The following is a 14,763-nucleotide window of genomic DNA, read 5'->3' on the forward strand; positions in this document are numbered from 1 at the left end:
TTGATTCAGAAATGAGGTCTGGGAACAGGGAAAACCTCTTAAATTATTCCTCAATGTTTATTATTTAGTAGAGAAACAGCCCTAAGCCATGGGACGCAGCTGTGGACTGGCAGACTTTGCAGCTTGCTCAGGCAGAGTTGTTTGCCTGGCACTTGTAGCAAAGCAGCTCTGTTCCCCTCACCCAGTCCTGCCAAAGCCAATCTGGGTCTCCCTGGAGAATGTTCTAGAAAGCAGATTGAAGCCAGGAGGCTGAACCTTCCTATGAAACAAGCTGGGATGCTTGTGCATCTCACTCCTGCAGAGCATAACTCAGCCATTTACCAGAAAGAATTACATGCCTCTTTAATAAAAACATTGATGTGCCTTGTGCTGCTTCTAGAGTGAAAAGGGATATTTGTCATCAAGCATGCTAGATGTGGGAGCCTCGTCAAGGTGTGAGACTCGTCCCTCCCTGGATGTTGGTTTCCTCTGTAAAGGGACAGGCTGGACTTTTTGGCCCCCAGTGGTCTCTCCCAAGGCCACGGAGCCAGCAGCCTCTACAGCCACTCCCCGGTCCTGACAGGTCACTGCCCTGACCTCACACTAGGACCCTATGTGGCCATCACCTGAGATGGGCAGGCAGCTCGGTCCATTGCAGGAGAAACTGCCTGCATGCAGCCTTTGCCCTGGATTAAACCCCAGCCTGACTTCCCTTCCACAGATGGATAGATGTGCTGATAGAGCCAGGCTCACCTGGGGTGCTGGCGACATACTCTCCTGTCCTGGAAGCCAGACATCCACAGACTGATTCACCTGCTCATGCTGGCTGAGCAGCACGTGACACTCGGCGTCTCCTTCCGTTCATCAGGCCGTGGGAAGAGTCAGGGGTGATGCAGATGGTGGGGAGCCAGGTGACTGCTCCTTGCGAGGGCTCGTGGGAGTAGCTGCTCCTCTCATGTCATCGTTACATTGTCAGGAGGAGCATGTTTCAGTCTCTAGGCATGTGCTGGGCGCTGTGCGTATTCAGGTGAGAAAGCTGTGCTCCTGCACATAATAAATACGCAATTGGTCTTTGTCTCCAGTTCCTGGCACACAATTCTTAAAACCCTTGGAGTCTCTGGAGTGTAAGCGTGTCTGTTGTGTGCCAGGGAGATGACTGATGTCTGAGGCCCCTAAACAGCTTCAGAGTCGGGGCTGGTGGCTACGAGAACCGACCATGTGATGAGAGAGTTGGAACTTCCAGCCGTGCCCCCAGACCTCCAGGGAGGAGAGAGAGGCTGGAGATTTGGCCAAAGATTTCATCAATCATGACTGCGTGATGGAAGCTCCATAAAGACAGCAGGGCTCTGAGATCTTCCTGGCTGGCAAGCACGTTGAGATGCTGGGAGGGCGGCGCCCTGCGGAGGCCCACCCAGGCTTCATCCCTTGCCCTATGTGTCTCTTCCATTTGACTCTTCCTAAAGTGTATCCTTTCTAATAAACTGTAATAGTAAGTAAAGCGCTCTCCTGAGCTCTGTGAGCTGTTCTAGCAAACTATCAAGTGAGGAGGGGTGAGGGGAATCCTTGATTTGTAGCCCAGGTGCATGGAAGTGTGGCCACCCTGGGCGCCCAATACTTGCAACTGATGTCTACAGTTGGGGCAGTCTTGTGGGACTGAGCCCTTGAATCTGTGGGGTCTGACACTCATTTTGGGTACTTAGTGTCAGATCAGAATTGAATTGTAGGACAACCAGTTGGTGTCCAGAGAACAGGAGAAATAGTTGTTGGTGTGGGGAAAAACACACCCCACACATCTGGTGTCAGAAGTGCAAGTAAAAGGAGTTCTTAGCTCCCCACCTGTACATGCCTCCAGTACGGTGCTGGGAGGACAGAGACGGAGATACACAGGAAGGGGGGCCACGGGCTCTACACTGGGCAGGCACCTTGCAGACTGCCAGAAACATGGTCTCAGCTCTGAAGGAAGGTCTGCGAGAGAAACACCAGGAGTCAGCTTAGAAACTGCAGGAAGACACATGATTCCGTACACAGAGGTAAGCCGGGCTCACAGCTATGCTAGGGTAGGAGTTACTCTAATTCAGTTATAACATTTTCCAAAGTATGAGGCATGGCAAATCTGAAATTTAATAAACGATACAGGAGTTTAGAGTAACATTTTGGTAGCTCACGACAACAGCATCCACTGCTCTGGCACCCAGTGATGAATTGAATTTGGTGGCAATAAGTCCAAGGTGGCTCTGAGTGAATAGGATGGGTGATTCCTGCACAAAGGGGAGTCCTTGAGTGGGTTCCTGGACCTTGGGCTGGGTGCTAGTTGTGATCAACCCTAACGACTCATAGCCTTAAGAGCTGATGGCCACAGGGATGAGAGGTTGGAAGGTTAGAGAAGACGGGCGGTGCCACTACTGGGAGAATCGGAAAATCACTATGTATGAATCGCTCAGAGTCTGCAAATTATGTTCACAACTCGGATTTTCCTAACAGCCTATCAGAGAGGGAGAAAGGACTCTGGGACATATTGCACACGTTCAATATAAACCCTGAGACTCTGAGAGGTCCCCTGACTTGTCTGTTGCCACATGTCTAGTAGATACTGGATCTCTCTCTTCCAAGCCCAGTGCATCTTCCATGGCTCTAAAGGGGAGAATATGGAAAGAAAAAGTCCCTGATCATCCCTTACATATGGAACAGAAAGGCCTGATCTCGGAGGGCTGTGGGCAATGGAAGGCAGGGTAGGAAGGCTGCCCAAGGGCCCTCAGCTCCCACCTGAAGCCGCAGGAATAGAATTGGTTAATTTCCTCCCAGAGGCATGACGAGGACACGTGCACAGCTGATGATTGTTTTAAAATACAGACTTTAAATATATAAGAATCATATTTTCTATAGTTAATCTGTAACTAAGGTTTTCTAGGCATAAAAATAATGCTTTTACTATCACTACAATTTAATTTTACTTATGGCACATTCATAATTCCCAGGCATCTTTATAGCGTTACTTTTATAAGTTTGCATTCATTTTTACAGCTCCGTGTGTGAAACTGCTTTGAAGATGAAAAGCACTGTATAAGATCTACGTATCATTATTTTTTTCCTGAGAAAAGAAACATCTAAGATACTCACGATACTCGCTTGATGTCTGGAAGCCAGGAGAGTCCTGCAATGAAGGAGGGCTCTGCGCAGTGTCAGCCGCTCCATGTAACCCGAAAGAGGAGGAGGAGCAGGCAGTGTGTTAACTTGCTCAGATCTCTCTCCTTCTGAGGTCTGGATGTCTGCCTGGGCCTCTGGTGGCTCCCCACCTTGTCCCTAGCCTTTCGACTTCAAGAACCATGGACCATCAGCAATCAATATTCTTGCTCTAAAATGCACAGTTCTCTAAATATGAATGTATTGGCAAGGCCCTTCCACTGGGCTTGGAGATATAGTGAGGGAACACCTAGCCCTAACTCACATATGGAGTCATCTGGGATGAATTTCTGGGGAGAGTAACTTGTTAACCAAAACCTTGACAATGTGCACACCTGACTAATTCTTTGCTTCTCGCTGAATTAACCCAGAGTAAATTAACAGAGGAGATAATGCAGCAGGCTCTCTGAGGTGTGCAGTCAGCTCTTATGTACACAGACGCTGCAATAGCTATTGTCTTGCTCCCTAAACACGGTCTCGCAATGCTGATTATTTAGAGTGATAGGTATATTCCCAGCACAAACACTGGCACATAGTAGGTCTGATAAAGCTCAGGATTTCCTGGGTGGGGATTATTCTAATTTAACCATAATATTTTCTAAAAGCAAAAGCACAGTGATTTGTGTCTGAAATGTAATGGAAGATATTGGGATTTTGAATAACTTTTTGGTCACTAATAAGAGTGTTGACTGTTTATAGGAACAGTGATGGGTTGGAGGAGGGGGCATTAGATGAGCCCAGGCAGTTCTGAGGTTAATAGGCTTGGAGCTGATGAGGCACACACAGCCAGGGCAAGGGGAGAAGAAACAGCTCAGGAGAAAGGTCATGAACCCAGTGTCCACCTCGTGTTGTTAGGATGCCGAGGGGAACATATTGGGGTTAAGGGGCTACCACTCCCACTGGGTCCAAGGGGTTTAAATGGGTTTTGGATGTCCTGAGGTGGGAAGCGAAGGATATTCCCAGCTGTCCTTGGGAATGTACGCAGGATGCCAGCAGGGAGGGAGAGGCCAGAGGATGGGCTGGTTGGAGAAGGCGTGGGTGCCACAGAGCCACTGGAGAGAGCATGGGATCTAGAAAGGTACCATCTAAATCAAGGGACTTGTTGGGGGTGCTCCATGCAAACCATGGCATGCTCACCAGGGTGGGCCTGCATGACTCAGGATGGGAGGAGATGGTGTCACCAGGGACCAAGGGCCTCTCTGCACTGCCCTGGTGTGCCATCAAAGCAGTGATGGCCACACAAGCCCTTGCCCAGGGGGCAAGTCCCCTATCTCTCTATCTGAAGCACTTCCTGGGTACTATGGCTGCAAGGGCAGAGACTGCAGAGCTCTCACCAATGGTGCCTCCTTCTCTCTCCAAGAACAGAGCCGGGCCACCCCCAGCCCCCACATGACTGGTTCTCAACACTGGAGCGTGAGTGGAAGGGCAGGCCAGCCCATCTGCACTGAGATGGTTCAGTGTACATACATACACCTTGTACACTCTTGCTCAATCCCCACCTGCGGCTGAGGCACAGAGTGGGCAGTGGAGGATGGAGGATCTAAGGGGTGGCAAGGCCACTGGAAGGCCCCTGAATGGTTACATGGCTCAGGGCCTTGCTGTCACACTTTCAACCATGATTTGAGCAGGAAATAAAGCCTTGTGGTACTAGGTCCCTAGGGCTGGAGATGCTTGTTACTGCACTCAGCCTAACTGACTAATGCGTGAATACGTGAATGCACACTGAATAGAGCTGCCAAATAAAACTGCAGTCCTGGAAGAAAAGTGCTCCCAACTTTGGGGAACCCTGCTCTTCTTCAGTTCTCCCAGAGTCTGGCATGCTGGGAGACAGATGCTGAGGTTCGCATCACGTGCAACATCCAGGGAGAGAGGCAGCATCTTCGATGTGTCAGAGGAGGTAGGCACAAGCAGAGATGGATGTTGGAGAGAATAGAGCCAGACACTAGTTAAAGGCAGTCAAGACAGATTTTCTTCAGTCCTGTGGGGAGGGGAGAGAGCCTTCCTTAAAGCTGAGCTCCACTCTGAATACTGCGGACAGCTGGGGACCCACAGTCCAGGACCAGAGTGGGGTCTGCAGATGGAAAATTACCAAGAGGGGCCATCAAGGGTCGGGGGTTCTTGTCAAGCCAACTGAATAGGATCCTTGCTCAAAGTGGGCTGACGGCTTTGACAAGGATGGGGATGAGGAACCTGATCAGACGTCAAAGGTGGGGGTTCTGGCTCAACTGACTAGAAGAGTTCTTGCTAAGACGGGGCCCTGTGGGTAGAGAACAGGGTCCAAGGGTGAGGCCTAGTTGAAGAGAGGACTTAGAGAAGCTTGTCTAAGGAGTGGGCAAGGAGAGAGTGTTTGTCATGACAAAGCCCAAATGGAGGCACCCTCCATGGCACAGAGTTCTCTCCGCCAGGGAACTGCTGCCGAGGGTTTGCCATCGATGACGACCGAAACTTCTAACAGGGAGATCTTCCAACATGCTGACAAATGCTTACAAGCAAAATGGATTATTGTTTGCTCTGCAGAGCACATTGCCTCCAGGGAACACAGCTTCTCCATGCAGTACCTCATTTGTGATGTGATTGAAATATGAAAATAATTTTCTCTGCCCACATAGCTTCAACATACTGATATTAACTATAAAAACAAATTGCTCCATAGGCCAAACAAGCAGATGGGTCATGAGCATTTAGGAATACAAAGAGGTCACTTAGCCTATGACAACTCAGAGAAGCACTGAGTCCAGTCAGGCTGTGGGAGGTGCCCTCGTGTGCTCGTCTGCCTCCTCCTCTGTCTCCCGAGCCGCAGGACCTGGCACCCTGCTCTCCCTTCCCTCTGTCTCTCCCGGGGCCAAAGGCTCTCAGATGTGAGTGTGCAGCAGCATTAGTGGAGGGCTTGTGAGCCCGTACCACCTGCCTCCCCACGCCCTCACCCTCCCACCCCCAACCCCCTCCACCCCAGCCCCAAGTCTCTGATTCAGTTGGTCTGGGGTGGAGGCCCAGAATCATTCCTGGTGATGCTGCTGAGTGGGGGCTACACTTTGAGGACTGCCAACAGAGCATCTAGCTCCGGTGGCCTAACTCGGCCAAAGGATGCAGAACAAACTGAATAGCATGGGGCTATCTGGCCTGCGGTGGAGTGGTAAGACCAACACACGGGATCCCTTTGTGGTTATCGATCCATTTAAGCTTTCTTCTCTGCTCACGTCCAAGGGAACCGGAAGTGGTTAAGACCAATAGTGCAAAATAATACGATTAGGACATTTTAATAGAATAGACCATCTAAAGCAGTGTTGCTTTCTTCCTGAAAACCTGGCGAAAGCTATGAAGCTCCCCCACCCAGAAATACTACACACACACACACACACACACACACACCCCACACACAGACTAAACTTTACATTTACTTTCAAGAGTTCGTGAATTTCCTAAATCCCGGGGTAAGAACCCTTAATATTCCAAGAATAAGCAGAAAGGGGAGATGCAAACAGGTTTCTGAGATAAGAATGCAATAATAACCTGGAAAGGAATTTATCTTGAAGCTTTTTGGTGTGTAAGATAAATAAAAAGCTACAAGCCTCGGGTCAGACAAAGAGGAGAAGCGGTTTGCTGTGGACGACGTCTCCCTGGGGCATGGATTATGAGGGCTCTGCCTCGGGGCCCGAGGATGGAGCAGAGCAGGGCGTCAGTGCAGCTGGATGGGCCCAAGGTGGGTCTGAGCTGTTAGTCCACAGACAGGGTCCAACCGTGACCCCAAGACAAGACAGCTTTCTGCAGAGGCTGCAGCTTCCTTCCCACCAGCATCTGCTGATGTTACGCGGGCTCCTTGCTGCCATCTCCTGCTCTGGGACCCCCTTGGGGTTGAAAGCAGAGGCAGTTAATGCTCATTCAGTGCTGTCCATGTGCACAGTGTACATCCAGTGACCTCCGTGCTCCTCAGAGAAACCCAGTGGGGAGGGTTCCACTTTGCAGGTGAAGAGGCTGGAGCCCTGGCGGCCATATGGCTGGTCTAAGGTCTGCAGTGAGGGGTAGAGCCAGCACTCAAATGTGGTGAGGCCCGTCCAAAGCCCCCGCCGTCCACCTGCCTAAGCTGGCCTGGGCTGTCCCATCCTTGTGAGTCTCGTCTTTCCCAAGCCCCTGCCTTGGACAAGACACGCCTTCTCTCTGGAGAAGAGAGCGAGGAGATGTCCTTCTCTTTTCCCTGCCTGGAGTCCTAGGGAGACGTGCTGGAGACCCCTTCTCAGTCGTCTCCTCCTCTAGCCGCTGTAACAGGCTGCCCTGGAGGAACAGAAACACAGTGATGCCATCACTGAATGTGCTGTAACTTTCTTTATCTCATCTGCCTGCCAAGAGCAGCCTATTTATTTCTGTGCAAAAGTGAAATAAATAATGGCTTTATCACTCAATACATCTGAGATAAAATTCCACTGCCGCAAATCATGAGCTGTGTGGATTTGGACGAGTTGTTCATCCTGTCTGAGCCTGTTTTCCCAAATGTAAATGGTGACAATGTCCTCTCTTAGAGCCCTTGTGAATGTTTACTAAAATGAAAATCAAATCACTCAACTCAGTAACTGGCATACAGTAGGTGCTTAATGCATGCTCTCTTCCTTCCCCCACTGCTTTGCTTTCCCTGGTTGGAGTGAAGGTAGACAGCTTCGTCATCACCCACAGCATATGGAAGCCATGCAACCCATCATAAAGCTGTCAGATGGGGTGCGTACTGTAGCTCAAATTAAAATATTTCTGTTTACTTGTGTTCTTTGTGCCAGAGGCACACTCAGCTGACATATGTCTGCGGTACAACATTTGCAAGTAGAATGACACTTTAAAAAACTTTGCAATAAATATTTTGTTTTTCAGTTACTGCACAGAATATATTATCCCCGCTCTCCAGTGTCTGTGCTGCATCCGTTACCGTTAGGACAGGACACACTAAGTGTTTCGTTAGGATCCAAAAGCCCTCCAGGTCTGATGGACGGTTCTCCTTTCCTTTCAAAGCAGGTGAAGAAGATCTCATGGGCCTCAGCAGCTTTGGGGCAAGGAGGGGGAAGTTGAGGAAGAGAGGCTAATAGCCAACAGTGTTAATCTGGCAGCTGCTATATGTTAGGCACTGTGTGGAAACTGGGGATGGATGGAGACTAAGGAGACCCAGGACCTGCCTTCAAGATGCTGGCAGTGATATGGAACAGAAACGTGCAAGGTCAAGAGTGAAGAGCAGTGAGAGTGCGATCATTCAACTGGAGCCCTGCACATCTTTGTTTCCCAGGGCCACAATTATCTGCTGACTCCTGCAGCTGCAGGATCGAGCTTCATGTGGATGGTTGACATTTGAGCCCCTTCTGAGACCTGCCTTTGATACGTGCAGGTGGGAAGTCAGGGTGTGATCACAGAAGCAGAAAGACTAGGAGCACCACAGAACAGATTCCTTATCAGGATTGGACCTTTCACACTTGTGGCTGCAGGTGGAGGAAGCTGTGCAAGGCTGTTGCTCGTGCATCTGGTTTGGACCTTAAGCCTCTTTAGATCCTTCAGGCCAGCAGATTGGAAGGAAAGCTGGACTGAAATGAGAGGAAACAAGGATGAACTAGAACCCATTAGGACAACTGGAACCTGCATTTTTTTCACACCACCTCCACCCTTCACGACGCAATGACCTGTGGGAGAAGCGTGGGCCCTGTGTCATGGAGCTGCAGGAGAAGGTCCGTTGGGACCTAAATGATGTTTCCTATACTGGAGTGGCTGTCTTGCCCGGCACCCCACATCAGCCTTCAGAGCATTGGACCAGCTGCTGCTTCACTTGCCGTCCAAACTCTCATGCAGATTTCTCGCATGACCAACCTAACCCTCACTGGCAAAGGACATCCTGGAACGCAGTTCACAAAGCTGACACGGTGCAGGGCCGGCACAGGAGACGAGTCCTGGGCTGGACCATACAGGTTTTCGACATAGATGGTGAGAATTTAAATTGACATAAGAGTTTAAAAAATGATTTGAAAACTATGCAAAGAAACTTAAAACATTTTATACTGCTTTCCCAATTAAATGAACTATTAGAAATCTAAATTAAGGAAATCAGTCTAAATAAAAAAAAACACAGCAGTTTTATCAGTGTCTAGTAACAGAGGAACAGTTACACAAATAAATAATTCAATCCACTGAATAAAATAATGTCAATTCATTGAAAACATTTTACAGAGTACAGTGATATGAAAAAAAGGCCTGGCACAGTGTAAAGTCACACAGACAATTTCATATGCAGTATGAACACAGCTGTATAGAAAAGAAACTTTACATAAAAAGAGAAAGGGATGGCTGGTTCCAAAACAATAGTAGCAGATGCTTAAACCTGTTTCTCTATGAACACACTCCAAAATCCTCTGGAGCTCAGCCCATCCAGCCAAGGGGCTCCCCAGCCTCATGCCTGGAGCAGGACAGGGCAGAACACGAGGGACCCCACAAAATAGTGAGGATGGGAACAGACACTCATGTCCTGGAGCCACCCGAGAGCCCGCTCGGAGCACGGCAGACTGTGCCCCGGAAAGAGGAGTGGGGAGCATGTGCCTGTGGTCATGGACCCCAGAAAGAGAAGCCCCACCCGAGTGGGGAGATTCTCAGGACGGGGTGAGGAATGGAGGACAGAGTACCAGCCACTGGAGAAGCCAAAGGAAGCAGCTTAGGAACGTGTGGGAGAAAAGTGCCAGAGAGAGGGCTGGCTCAGGAGGAGGCATGTAGGCAGGGAGAAATGAGGGGATGGGGTTTGTTGTGGAAGGAAAACAAACAAATGATAGAAATTTGTTAAAAACCAGGAGCTACAGCAAACCCTACACCTGCACTCCCCCCGAAAATATCATGGACTAAAGGGAATGTACCTCATTACACATTGAGAAGCAGGTGCTCTTGAACTAAGAACCCGAAGAGGCCCCAATCCTTCATCCCTGCCTCGTGCAATCCCCACGCGTGCCAAATCAGTAAAGTAAGACACGGAGAGTTGAATAGAAAAGAGTGGACAACAGCCATGAAAGTGCATTCTCTCCAGATCAAAACACACATGGCAGAATAAAACCATGATACAAGAGTCCTGCTGAGTGAATTATTCTTAAACAAGTATTTGATGAGGCAAGAAAACACACTGAGTCAGAATTTCCAAAACTCAGAACAGAAATGGATAAAAACCTGGAAGTATGTGAAATGAGAATCGACTTACCACAGGAATAAAATTGAAGCAAAGACAAACTCCTAAGGATAGAGACAAAAATCACAAAGTGCCCAAGAGAGAGAACACATTTGGTTGAAAATATAGTAAGGGGTAATGAGCAAAGTCTTGAAAACTGACAAGAAAATGAATGAAAATAAAGAGATAAAAAGGATCAGAGAAAATATGATAGACATAAAAGATGAGCAAAAGAAATGCAAAAAATGTCTAATTGGAGTTCTGGAAGATGATCAATGAAATAAAGGCAACAGAATTAGCATTTAAGCTCTGTTCCAAAGAAAGCTTCCCGAAATACAAGGCCCAGTGAGAGGACCACTGTGCCCCCAGAAAACTGACCTGCACAGCTGACTCCAAGGTATGTCTTTGTCCATCTCTTAGACATTGAGGATGAAACAAACCAAAACAGAAAACGTCTCAGAACCTCCAGGCAAGAGGACCAAGGATCTTAAAAGTAAAAATAATTCAGGCGGCATCGGAGGCCTTGACAGCAAGGCAAGAGCAGATCCTCATCTTTGAGACACACCATGAGGACCGTGTGAGCTGAGGGTGTTACATCCAGTCAGGTCCACAGGATCATAGTTATGATGAACAAGAACTTAGGAAAAGCAGTGCTCACCCGTCCTTCGGAGGAATCTGTCAACTGAGAAATAACCGGGGACGTCAGCCAGGGCACCAGTGGAGAGCATTGACCACATGCGACTGTAGACCTAAAACTAGAGGAAAAACGAGACGAGCGTAAAACAGTAGTACGTGAGTGTTATACGTTCTGAAAAGAAAGAGAAGTGTTACAAATGAAAGGAGACGAGAGACAGAAAACGCGACAGCGAGACAGACTCGTGGACTGTTATCTCAGTGGGAAGTGGGAGCCAAAGGACGTCACTTTTGACCAACCCACCAGAGAGTGGAGACCTGTGTGAGGCAAAGGGGACTGTGGGCATTAAAGAGGATATTGGCACAAATGAAAACACAGACTGTTCTAAATACTCAAATAAGCATATTTTAAATGAAAAAGAAAACTGACCATATACAGAAAGAAACCAGTAAAGACATCATCAAATACTCTTCATATTTCAAAGATACCGTCAGGCATGTCAGTCATTCCAACAAATGGAACTGGGATTATGTCACCTCCTCAAAGAAGATTGTCCAATTGGCCACAAGAAAAAATCCAGCTCCGTGCAATGCACAAATGATGCACTTAAAGTGATTCGGAAAGGATAAAGTAATAATAGTAATAATAATTAATAATAAAATACCAACAATAGTGTAGCAGGCAAATGGAAATAAACAGGGAAGCAGGACTCGGGATCCTGATCTTTCACAAGGTAGAATTCAGGCCCCCAAATCAGACAACACAAAGGAGAACATTCTGGAATATGAAGGCCACGACTCAAAATGGAGAGGCAACACTTAAGAATACGTATACCAAATATATATACCAAAGAGCATAGCGACCATCTTCATAAAGAAAAGTCTATAGGAGATGTAAAGACAGATAGAAACAATTCACAGAGGAGGATTTGATATATTATTCTTAGTCTAAGACTGGTCAAGTGGATAAAAAGCAAGTAAAAATGAACACCGATGTGATCCGTAAGGCAGAGTTCATGAAGATACATCAAAATTTACAATGTAATAATAGAGAACACATCACCTTCTTAGTCACATATGGAACATTCATAAAAATTCACCACGTTAGGTCACAAAGGAAGTGCCAAGCAGTTCCTTAAAGTGAAAGTAATGTACATTACAGTCACTGATCGCAGCGCAATAAAACTAGCGACGACTGATGCACTTGTTAAACAGATGCTTCTTTCTGGATATTTTTAAGTTCTCTATGAAACAGTACTTTGGGGAAAGGAAATGCAATCCAAAATTGAGGAACTTCTGAGAACTAAAGATAATGAAACCACAACATATCAGAACCCGTAGAATACAATGAAAACAGTGATCAGAAGAACATTCATAGTCTCAGATGTGAATAAAAAGAAAAGAACAAAAATAAAAGAAATCCCCAGCTTAAAATGCTGGAAATAGAATAATGAAGTTCACCAAAAGAAGAAAATGATAAAGATCAAAGCGCAAATCAATGAAGTGGAAAAACAAAATTTTAGAATTTATAAATAAAATGCTAGTTCTTTGAAAAAAAGTAATAGGTAAACCAAACAGATAATCTAATCTTAAAAAGTGAGAAAGTAAAAATGTGCAAAGGCAGAGAGAGAGGCTGGCGTAGCTGCCACAGCAGATTGTGCTCAAAGAGCTTGACGCAGGCGCAGAGGTGCGGACTCCTGGTCCTTCTCCATTTCCGCAAAGCTACGGAGCCTGGTCCTCCCCATCCTGTTTTGTAGGCCCTTTAGCAGAAACAGAATGAGATGCTCTGGTCACTTGAGTTAAGCTGCTGTTTTGCTCTTCTGGTGCCAGACTGTTGAGACTAAACCGGCCGGAAGTGGAGCTACTGACAGCCTCGCATCCACCCTTCCTCTCCCTCAGCCCCGGGCGGTGGACGCAGGTGCATGGCTCCCCGTCATCAGCATTGCCGGGCTCTTGCCTCGGATGCAGCATGTGCTCGCCATCCTGCACAGCCCTCCAGACTGATTTACACACGTACACGAGCCTCATGGCGCACAGAAGATAATGCATCTCAGCAAGCGCATGTAGCCTCGTCTTCCTGCACTCCAGAATAAACAAGAAAATATAATTTCTAGACTTTGATGATAGGCTGGATGAGGATGCTCATGGCACATTTTGCTTTTCATGACTCCTTTTTTAAAGCTTACAATATTTTTGAGGCTTTGACCTTCATCGAATATATGGAAATAACATATGCACCAAGTGTGGTCACATATGTTGCAAGATTGCTTGGTGAAGTCCCTTTAACGTTTCACTGAATTTTGTGGAATCATAGAAACAGGCACTGCAATTATAACTAGTTGCTTGGTAACTCATTGAAATCATGTTCCTACGAGAAAGCAATTAACCCGCTTCGATAAAAACACCATCCACACAGTTTGAGGTGTGCTGTGTTCTGTCTGTACTTCTGGTCACAAGAGTGCATGGAGCACCCAGAGGGAAGTGAGGGGGTATGTGGAGGAGCAACAGACCAGAAGACCAGAAATCAGGGGCGAGCGTCTGACCCCGGATCCACCTGTGGTTGGCCAGGGGATTCTAGTAACTCGCCTCAGCTCTCTGGACCTCAATTCTCCAGTTACGAAGAAGGGGTGTCTAACCAGATTTTCTCTGTGAATGTTTCCAGTGCTAATAGTCTATGTGGCTTCAAATCTCACAGCCAGGAAGGATCAGAGTAAAAGCTGTTCATTGACTTGAATAAAATGTCCTGTTTTGTGGTGCCAAGCCCTGAGCAGACAGGCTGGTCTACAGCCAAGCTTCGGGCTGGGTGGCTGGTCACATGCAGAGTGTGCCCGAGGACTTCAGATCTTTCTGAACTTTCAGAGACTCAGCGCTCAGCGGGGTGACAATTCATCACTGTTTGCCCAGGACCCACCTGGTTTCAGCACTGATGGCCCTGTGTCTCAGCAAACCCCATAGTCCCAGGCAAACCAGGACCTTGGTGACCGAGAGCCGCCCTAGGGCAGACGTGGGTGCCCAGGGTGAGTTCCAAGCTCTGTGGACATCAGTGAGCCCTACCGTGCACCGAGCCCCTGGAGGTGGAAATGTGCATGGTCACAGCCCTGGGGGCTCGTAGTCTGGGGCCATCCTTACACTCCTGGACCCCTTCAGAAGCTCCTCTGGTGAAGGGAGGGACAGGCCAAGTGGGGCCATGGACTGTCACCGTGATTGCGATTGGGATTGCATTGTCATTTAATTCAAAACAGCTAGAAAACCATGAGAATGGGTAATCCCTGCTTGTTCTGCCTTTCACATATATCCCGACATTGTATTTTCACTGCAATCATTCAGGTACAAGCCAGCTTCCTCCCTCCTTGACTGTCCCACACAACCTTCTACTGCTAAGCCCCCCACTGCTTTCTGTCCTCACTACAATGCATTCTCACAGGCAGGTGGAGTCGCTGTCACAGGTGGTAGTCCCTGAGCCGCTTGCGCAGGAGTGCTTGTGGGATAACCTCTGCGGAGGGGACACCGAAAGGAGCAGGCCTGAACAGAAGGACAAGATGGGCTGCAAGGAAGCCCAACAGAAGCTCCCGCCCACCCTTTGGGAGCTCTTCAGGGATGCTGGACCCTCAGAGGCGGCCTGACGGGGTAGGCTGGGCCTATGCGCCTCCAGTGGTCAGTCACTGGATGGGTCTGTCCTGGAAGGAGATGTGACCTTGGGCAAGGCAGCTTTCTTCAGCCCAGGCCATCCCTAAGTAGGGCTGACAGCTGAGAGGCATCTTTGGAAGGACTTCCAGCAGCTAGGGGACTTAGTCCTTGATTCCTGA

Source organism: Equus quagga, chromosome 2 (assembly GCF_021613505.1).
Source record: "Equus quagga isolate Etosha38 chromosome 2, UCLA_HA_Equagga_1.0, whole genome shotgun sequence".
Taxonomy (NCBI): domain Eukaryota; kingdom Metazoa; phylum Chordata; class Mammalia; order Perissodactyla; family Equidae; genus Equus; species Equus quagga.